This window comes from Siphateles boraxobius, unplaced genomic scaffold, assembly GCF_051911475.1.
Source record: "Siphateles boraxobius isolate OS27281-9 unplaced genomic scaffold, OSU_SipBor_1 141, whole genome shotgun sequence".
Classification (NCBI taxonomy): domain Eukaryota; kingdom Metazoa; phylum Chordata; class Actinopteri; order Cypriniformes; family Leuciscidae; genus Siphateles; species Siphateles boraxobius.
Window position 1 is genome coordinate 438893 of NW_027508746.1, and position 9058 is coordinate 447950.

Here is a 9058-nt window from a genome sequence, read left to right on the forward strand (position 1 = left end):
TTTATATGTCAATATATGAAATTGTTCCATTTTCTAATAGGTTTTATATATGGGCAGATATATATGTACATTACATTTCCGTAGTTGACATCTTTCTCTCTCTTCTGTGACACTATCTAAAGAAGATGAGGTTATAGATCTTCTTTTATTGACCAAAGGATACAGGCACAGGCCCTTGACACCAGGAATAGCCCATATGGCTACTCGCATTAACCATATTCCTCCTTTCAGGTTTGCATGGAGAAAACATCCAGGATAGGCAGGAAAAACATCATTTTGAGTCCTTATGAAGCGCAAGTGGCCCAACAAGTGATGCAGCTATAGTGTACAAATGTGAGCATTGTCCTCAAAACATCACTAAAGGATCTTCCTTACAGACAGTGGTTGTTAAACACCGCCTTGTTTGTTGGCAAAGACTAATTTGGTGGACGCCTAGAACCCTATATACCAGATTTACCGGTTTCTCATCAAAGATCACAGAACTCCAGCTCTCCTCCTTTATTCACGGCATTACTTTCAATTAATCGATTCAAATTCCCTCTGGGTAATTCACTTTTGCAAACTGAAGCCTGCATTCTTTATATCTTATTATTTAGCATTTTTAAAAGTGATAAACATCACTATTTAACCACATATTGTTCAATTCCATAATCCGACATTAAAACACACTACTCTAATTAATTTGTCCACTAACACTAGATAAATCACAGGAGAAATCATTTTCTTTTTCCTGAAGGTAGTGAAAAATCTAATCACCACTTTTCTGGTTGTTTTTAATAGCAGTTTGAGAAATGACATTTCCTCCATTGACGTCTTGCTAAGGCTGATTTCACAGCGAGAATATTCTGTATCCTCACACAATTAAATAGTTGTTCATAGTTTCACACGTTTTGCAAAATTTGACCAAATTTCAGCTTGATTAGATTCTGTTCATTACAGATATTTATCTTTATTTTTTGATTATGTCAAGCATATCTTCTCAATTTCTTCACTAATACAGTTTTCTCATTGGTAAAACAAGTACAGTAACTTTACAAAAAGCTAAATTAAAGTAGAATTGTTCGGTGTGGTGGAAATTGTAAAAATAAATAAATTATTGCCAGTAAACAACTAATATATACAGTATTTACAATAAATATAGAACTGGTTTGTGATTATTTAATTGTTTAATACTTTTGAACATTCAATAAATAATATTTTTATAGTGGGTTTTATGATTTAATTGGGTTAAAACATTAAAAGTAGCAAAAATAAATGATGAAAGCATGGTAAAAAGTTTCAAAGACAAACATAAAATGGCTGGGATGAAATAATGTAGCTTCATGTGAAGTAATGTAAAACTACAATATTTGTTTTTCCAATGATAATATTTGGAAAGCATAATGTTTATTTTGTGCACCAGTGAATCTTGAATATCTTTGAGTTCTGCTAAAAGAAATTACATTAAAATCAGATCTCTCAGCATGTTAGTTGCATCATACACTTGTTTTGGTTTACTACATCTCTCAACAACACTCACCGAGAGCAAATCCCTCTGGACTGAGTTTAGCAAGGCGACATGTGAGGCCTGTCACAAAGAGAAAAGGGGGCACAAATGAAAGGCAAGCAGACGAGGGACCAAGAAAGCGTCTAAAGGAGGAGTAAAGGGAGGATCTCAAACCCACAGCTCATTATCACCAGCAGCTTGACTGAGATGTTCCTCCGTGGAGAGTCGCTGTTACTTAGAGACTAGAACACAATATACCCTGATCAATTACCCACAGGCTTTATTGGGCCCTTGCATCTCTAACTCAGACTTTACCAGGGAGACTGTGGCCTCGGCAGATCCATCTCTAGGAGGAGCTATAATATCCCAAAAACAAGTGCTGTACCAACCCAGGAGATTCAGTTTGAAAACATAAAACATAAATGTTTTTATCTGCATCTTTGGTTCAAGAAAAACTTTTGCTCTCAGGGAAAATGTTCTTAGATTTGTAAATGTCCCCTTGTAATCAATCATTTTATCCCTTAAAACTCATCTTTGATCACCAAAATGACATTAAGAAAAAAATTCCTTGAAAATAATCTCTTCATGCATGCCTTAAAGTATCTTGAACGTAACTCGACACCCTTGCCTCATTTAGTATTCGCGGTTCTATGAATATGCAAATGAACCCCGCCTCCACTCACTCAGAGATCCACTCGTTGACGATCACACGTTGATCTGATTGGCTGCAAGGTAGTTTGTGAGGTCAAAAACACCAGCGATTTCAAGCCGTGTTTTGACTTATGAATTTACACATGGTTTGTCTTAAACCATATTAAAAACACAACATAGACATATAAACAGCACAGGGCGACTTTAAATGAATGGTTCCTCTTATTACATAACTGTGAAAACTCAACCTTTATTTTAAAGTGTGCATTTGAGGAGTTTTAAGGTATTGTTTAAGTCAAGGACAGATAGAGCCCATATTATCAACATGCTGGCAAATATAAGAGTTATCCTGCATGTTCATTCACAGACTGTGTTTCACTTGATCCGCATGAAGCTTTAGGTCTTCTGAAACGAGGATCAGGATTTGCAACAGAAGCTGGATGTGGAGTCAGCTCAATGTCTTTGTTGAATTAACAATTTGCATCGAATTAGAATAGCCACACTATAACAAAAATGTGTGTAATTTTAACTGTAAAAATGTCTGTTTAGTCAAATATAATTTGAATAATTGTTTCTTCTTAGGGTTTTTTTGTTGTTGTTATCAGTTATGTACATTAGGGTTTTATGTTACATCTGTTTTGTTGTATTATATTATTGTCACGCATGTTACCATGATGGTGCATCTTTATCAGTATTTCCCTCTGCTTGTGAAATTCATCATATGGTTTTCTTTTTATAGTGTTATTATGCAGATTGTATGTGTTAAAGGTACAAAACAGATTTTAGGAGAAAAGGGCTAAAAGGGCTGATGGATTTACCGATCTAAAATGTAATTTATTTATTTTTGTGATAAATTACTGTTTTCAAAAGCAAAATTTACAGGTTGTTCTGATATGCTTACTGTATTTTTTTGAGGGTTCGTACAGATACTGTAAAATTCCAGGACTTTCAATGACTTTTAAAGCACAATTTTTTTAGTTTTCAAGGACTACAATCAGAGATCTCACATATTTAACAGTATCTTTATTATCCTTTAAATTATAAAAAAGGTAAATGGATAAATAAAAATAAACTAATAAAACGAAACAGTGCAAATAAAATCCAGCACATGCTATAACTGTGGTAATTTTAACCATTGAACGGATACTATGACAAAGATATCGTTTTCGTTATTCAAATTGATTTTTTTTCTCATGAATATATTATTAATTTTTCTCCTGAAGAATGAAAGCTGTCTCATATATCATATTGGATATATATATGAGAAATTTCACGCTCATTGCCATGTGAAATTGCTCGATATCTATATCAGACGGGCTGCGGTGTGTATTTTACGTGAAAAGATTGTTTTATCAATACAATTAAACACTAATTTCACATATTTTGTCTTTCAAAAACTCTTAATAACTCTGTTTTCTGCGGATTTCCAGGACTTAAATGTCAAAAAGTCAAATTCAAGTATAAGCACTTTAAGCACATTGTATGAACCCTGTTTTTTTTCTGCAAGAACAATAGTGCAACTATTCATGTTCATAGGCTTTGTAGATGAAGAAACATATGCTTTATATATAGATTGTAACAAGAAAAATACTGCTAGGCAAAATATAATGCATTTGACCTCATTCGCGGAGGGCGATGACAACTCTCCTAATGCTAACTGTGTTGTGATGTGGACTCAGGAGGTGCAGGTGTGAAAGTGATGTCGATCCTTTAGAGAATCAGTTGTCCTGGATATGTTCTGTACAGCATGTGTACGAGGAAACATGAGACATCCCGCGAGAGATGTTGCACTGCATCACTTTTACCAGTTATTACCATCACAGCATCAACTCAGCACTGCTGATTTATTCCTGAAAGTAATTAAGCTGTTTTGCATGACTTTTTTTTATTTTTATAAATACATTTTTAGCTAACTGTGATTTTGTATATTTCTGAAATCCATAACTTAGACAGTTACCTCTGATTACAGATCACTCTGAATTGTAATGTGGACTCTGAAACGATGTGTATGTGAAAAGCGCTATATAAAAGTGAATTGAATTGAAGAAGTACAGCCACATGTCAGAGTTTGAAATCATTAATGCATGGCAGGGCCATTTGTATTCATTTCTTAAAACTGGGTTCTAATAATGAATCATCAATGGGTTCTTAAGACAATAGTTAAAAACTTTATTTTCAGTAGTAATCACAAATATGTCACATGGAACATTTAAGATATCGTGCATTTTATTTCAAAGTTTAATCCCTTCCATCAGAGACACAGCAAGTTACTTACATTTTACACGATTATCCATATTGGATGTGTTTGAGTAGTAGTATCATTTGGCATTTAAGAATGATCAGGGAAGAGATCAGATTAGTGCTTTAAAAAGGATGTGAAATACCAGAACTACAAATCTAACATTCTGCATTTCATAAAAGAGAATGGCATTATATGCAGATAAGCTTTTAATAACCTTGCTTTTTATAGCAGGGTCGGGATGCAGTAATCTGATTTGGAGTAATCTGCTCAAATCTGGCATAAATGCTGACCGTATGCCTCTCGAACCGACTGCTCCTATTGGCTGAGCCGCATCATTACTCTTATGTGCTGGAAACTGGAACATGTCATACTGACATTCAGTATTAGATCAGTCTCAAGGCAATGTCCCAGCTATAGAGTCCGATACTGTATGTACAGGTTTAAGATCAAGACATATTTTACCCTGCATTTACAGTATGCCGGCACTTCTTCAACTACTAATGTTGGAGCGTGTCACAAGTAACAAACTGTGAAACGGTTATAGTCTTGTGATTTATTCACCCTTATATAGGACTTCTGTTCCTTTAAACACAAATGAAGATATTTTGGTAACACTATGGTACAGTGTCCTTGTTACATGTGCTTAGGCCCACCATAGTAATAACAGTAAATTATATGCAACTATCCCTCAACCAAACCCTAATCCTACCCTGACCCTATAAGTATCTGTAGTTAATTAATATTAGCTACTCAGTCCTTAAATATATAATTACACTGTAACAATGACATCTTAAAATAAAGTGTAACCAATATTTTTTATATTATGTCATTATTTCTGTGCATCCATTGAAAGTCCACGCAACCAAAATGTTCAAGCTTCAAAAAGTTCATGAAGATGTCAGATCCCTACAAATCCAGGAGTGTAAAGTATGTTCTCACTTTATGAAGAGATTTAATTTAGGATTTTCTTCACATATGATCAATCCAAATACACTTTATTAGGTACACGTTTCTAGCACCGCGTTAGAGCCACTTTTGCCTTCAGAACTGTTTGTGCGGGTGTGTGTGCGCGGGCGCGCGCGCCAGTGCGCACGTGTGTGTGTGTGTGTGTGTGTATACATGACAGTACATGAACAGATGGCAGGTCCCATTATAGGTACAATATGTAAGATTTTTGTATTAAAATATTCTTGCGCAGTGTGATATTTTTCATGCAGTTGTTATTCCAAAAGTTCCCAAGGATTTGTAAATCCAGAGAAATTCCAGTTTTAAATAATGGCTTGTCCCTTGTCATTGTTGCCCATCAATGACGTAATATCCGCGCTATCTTTGGTTTCCGCTTGTAAAACCATAGAAATTTATATATATACAAAGACTCCTCATTAGCGGCCGTTTCAATATATATCTATGATACAATATTGCAGATGCTGTTGTGGTGTCGTTCAGTCATCATGGATCACGATTATTGATTGTGAGTACAGAAATTCCCCAAAAAGGAGGCAACATCAACATCAACATCAACTGAGGCATGCAGGCTTTGGGAAAAACATAGAAATAAAACAAGGATCAATATTGGCGTGGAGTTTTTGAGATGGAGAGCTTCACAACAAACTTGGACTTGACAGAGACTTTGCTATCGCATGTGTTTTAATAGACAGGTAAGCAAATTTATGTTATTTATTGTACACATATTAGTCTATATTCCACTTTGTTTGTAGCCTACTTCAGAAATGCTTTTTATCAAGTCTGGTGACCAAGTCTATGGCAGTGAAATTAAATCTTTGCATATTGTAAAAATTTGCCGATGCACATTGGCGTGCGAGAATTGCATCACACGCTCCGCCCCTCAGCGCGGGTATAAACACGGAAGTGGATGCACGCACTATTTGTTTTTCGCTGAGGAACCGAGCGGAGCCCGGAATCAGCAGTGGTCCAGCAACAGTGGCGACGGGACTAGTTCTCCGTTCCCTCCTTCAGGGAACGAGGGTTACATATGTAACCGAGACGTTCCCTGTCAGTCGCTCACGTTCGACGTAGACAACGTGTTGACTGATTGGGATCACAATTAAAACGCCACTAGTGCTGCCACATTCCAGTGCCTAGACAAAAGCCTTCTGATCCTCCCGCATTATTGAGGCGGAGACGGGACAGGGCTTAGGCCAGGGAAGTCACTGCTGTTCCACAAGACCACTGGGAATGCGTTCCCTTTCTTTGGAAAGGAATAAGCTGCGGAAGCCACATCCTGCCCATAGGGAGGTAACATGTGGAGGATACACACATGGACTGGGCGTTACCGGGCAGTACTACATATAGAATGTCACTGAGTTGGCTCCAGCCTATTACAGGGGGGAGACTCACATATACACATATGGGATCGCCGCAAGGATCACAACATATGGGACCCAGCCTAACACAGGTTCCACCAGTGCATACGAGTGTTAGGCCTGCCATCGGACGCTCAGCCACGTCTGTTGCTGAAGGGTGTGGAGGAACTCAACAGGGTTCTGCTAAAGAGGAACTCTACTGGAGCAAGAATGGCACACGTACCCAGTCCATAGGAGGGGAATGGCGCAGCAAGCCGACACTTCGAACCGGGCTGTCGAGCCCACGGGAAGCAACCGGCTCGACACATAGGCTATTTTTCTAGCGAACGTGTTTGGTGTCGCCCAGTCCGAGCTCTAAAACATCTGTCAGCGAGGCACCCTGTGTCAACGCCCAGGAAGGAGCTACACTCTTTCTTTGGAGAGGCTCACTACCCAGGTGGGCACGGTGCACCTTGGGTAAACACACCAAGATGATGGCAACCACTATCCAGTGGGCCAACCTCTGCTTGGAAACAGCCTTCCCTTCTGCTGGTTTCCGTAACAGACAAGAGCTGGTCTGAGGTCCTAAGGCTTTGCATTCTGTCCAGTTATAACCACAAGGAGAGGAAAGGACAGAGAAAAGCCAGAGCTGGGTCTGCCTCCTCCGGGCCAGCGCTTGCAGGCTTTCCACCTTGTCCCTTTTTCAAGGGAGAGGTAGGAGCCATGTGCGCACATCCAGGCCGGGGTCTCAAGATATTGTGAGAGTTGGCTGGCTCGAATTCCAGGCACGATCCGTCGACCGAAAATGCGTGCAGGTCCCCTACCGTCTTGATAGAGGCCAAACAAGCAGGAGAACTGTTCTTTAAAAACAGGTTTTTAACTCAACTGCCTGTAGTGGCTCAAGGGGAGGTCTCTGAGTTCAGTAGCACCAGAGATAAGTCCCAAGAGGGTATAGAGGGGGGGGGGGGGGGTAAATTCTATCCTTGCTCCCCTCAGGAACCTGACGATCAAGTCGTGCTTCCCCATGTATCTACTGCATCATGATGTGCATCAATTCATAGAGGCAACATACAATTTGAGGGTGGAGGGAGACAGCCCTCGCTCTGACCCATCTTGCAGGAAAGAAAGCATGGAAGAGATCGAATGTCTTCGGGGGTCTTCTCCGGAGAGAAGAACACAGTCAATGAACAGGTTCCACTTCAGGGCGTAAGCATGCCTCGTAGAGGGTAATCTCGCAGAAGTGATGTTGTCTACGACATGTTTTGCGGTAGATCACCTAGAACCTCCACGTCCTGTCCTTTTGGGACCTGACATGGAGTTTCCAGAGGTCTAGATGGTGGTCTAGAGGTCCAGCACGATTGAGCAGGCCAGAAAATTAAGTGGAATGAAGCGACCTCAGAAGCTTCTGACCCCATAGGAGGAGGTGGCGGGCGAGTTGCGACATGATAGGGAAACGTAGCGCAATGGTCGCTGTTTGTACAGACCAGTACAAGCTTGCTGAGCAGCGGTGTCTCAAAACAAGGTATACTACCAGCAACTCGAGGCAGTTGATGTCAATGCAGTCGGAGGTCCGCCCAGACCCCCGTTACTGCATGCCAGCTGTACGTGGCCCCTCAGCCGGTGTTTGACGGACACTTGTTCTAGGGGCGACTGGCCCGGAGAAACCAAGGTCTGATAACGGGCTGAGGGTTTGGTGGCAGGCCAGGTGATTGTCACAAGGAGTGTGCCGGTCTGCCACGGCCACCTCAGGACTACGCCGCGAAGCCAGTGCTGAAGCGGTCATCATATGGTGGAAGCCTTGCTATTGCGGCTGTACCTGCCATATGCCCAGGAGTCTCTGAAAAAGTTTCAGTTGGACCCTTTCTCACTTCTGTATAGCACTGCCCAGACACGTTCCTCCTGAGAGACTTGTTGGACCGAGTCCAGCTATTTACCGGAAAAAGAGATCCTCAGCCCATAGGCGAGTTTACTCTATTCCCAGTTGACCTGAAGACCCAATTGGCTGTGGCTGTGAAGTACGGGGGACCGGCTCAATCGCGTCCTTCGCCAGTAGGAAAGCGATGTCCGCACGCCTGCCAGGGGCACATTCGCTCAACACCGAAGTGAAGCAAATAGCGCTGACTGGGTGGACGCCCGCCGAAGTGAATCGTAAGCCAAGTCTGCTGGTACAGAGGACCCAGCTGGACCGGTTGGGAGCATTTTAAGCGTGTACGAACCGGGCTAGGGGGACCAGAGGCACCACAGACATACCCAGGGTGGGGCAGCGAGGTAGAGGACAGGGACCCGGCTCAGAAGGCCCGAAGGCGGCCTGAAGCTGGGTCCGAGTGTGCGGTGCAAGGGGTGTGCAGGGGGTGCGTGAGAAGGCGTGACCGGGTC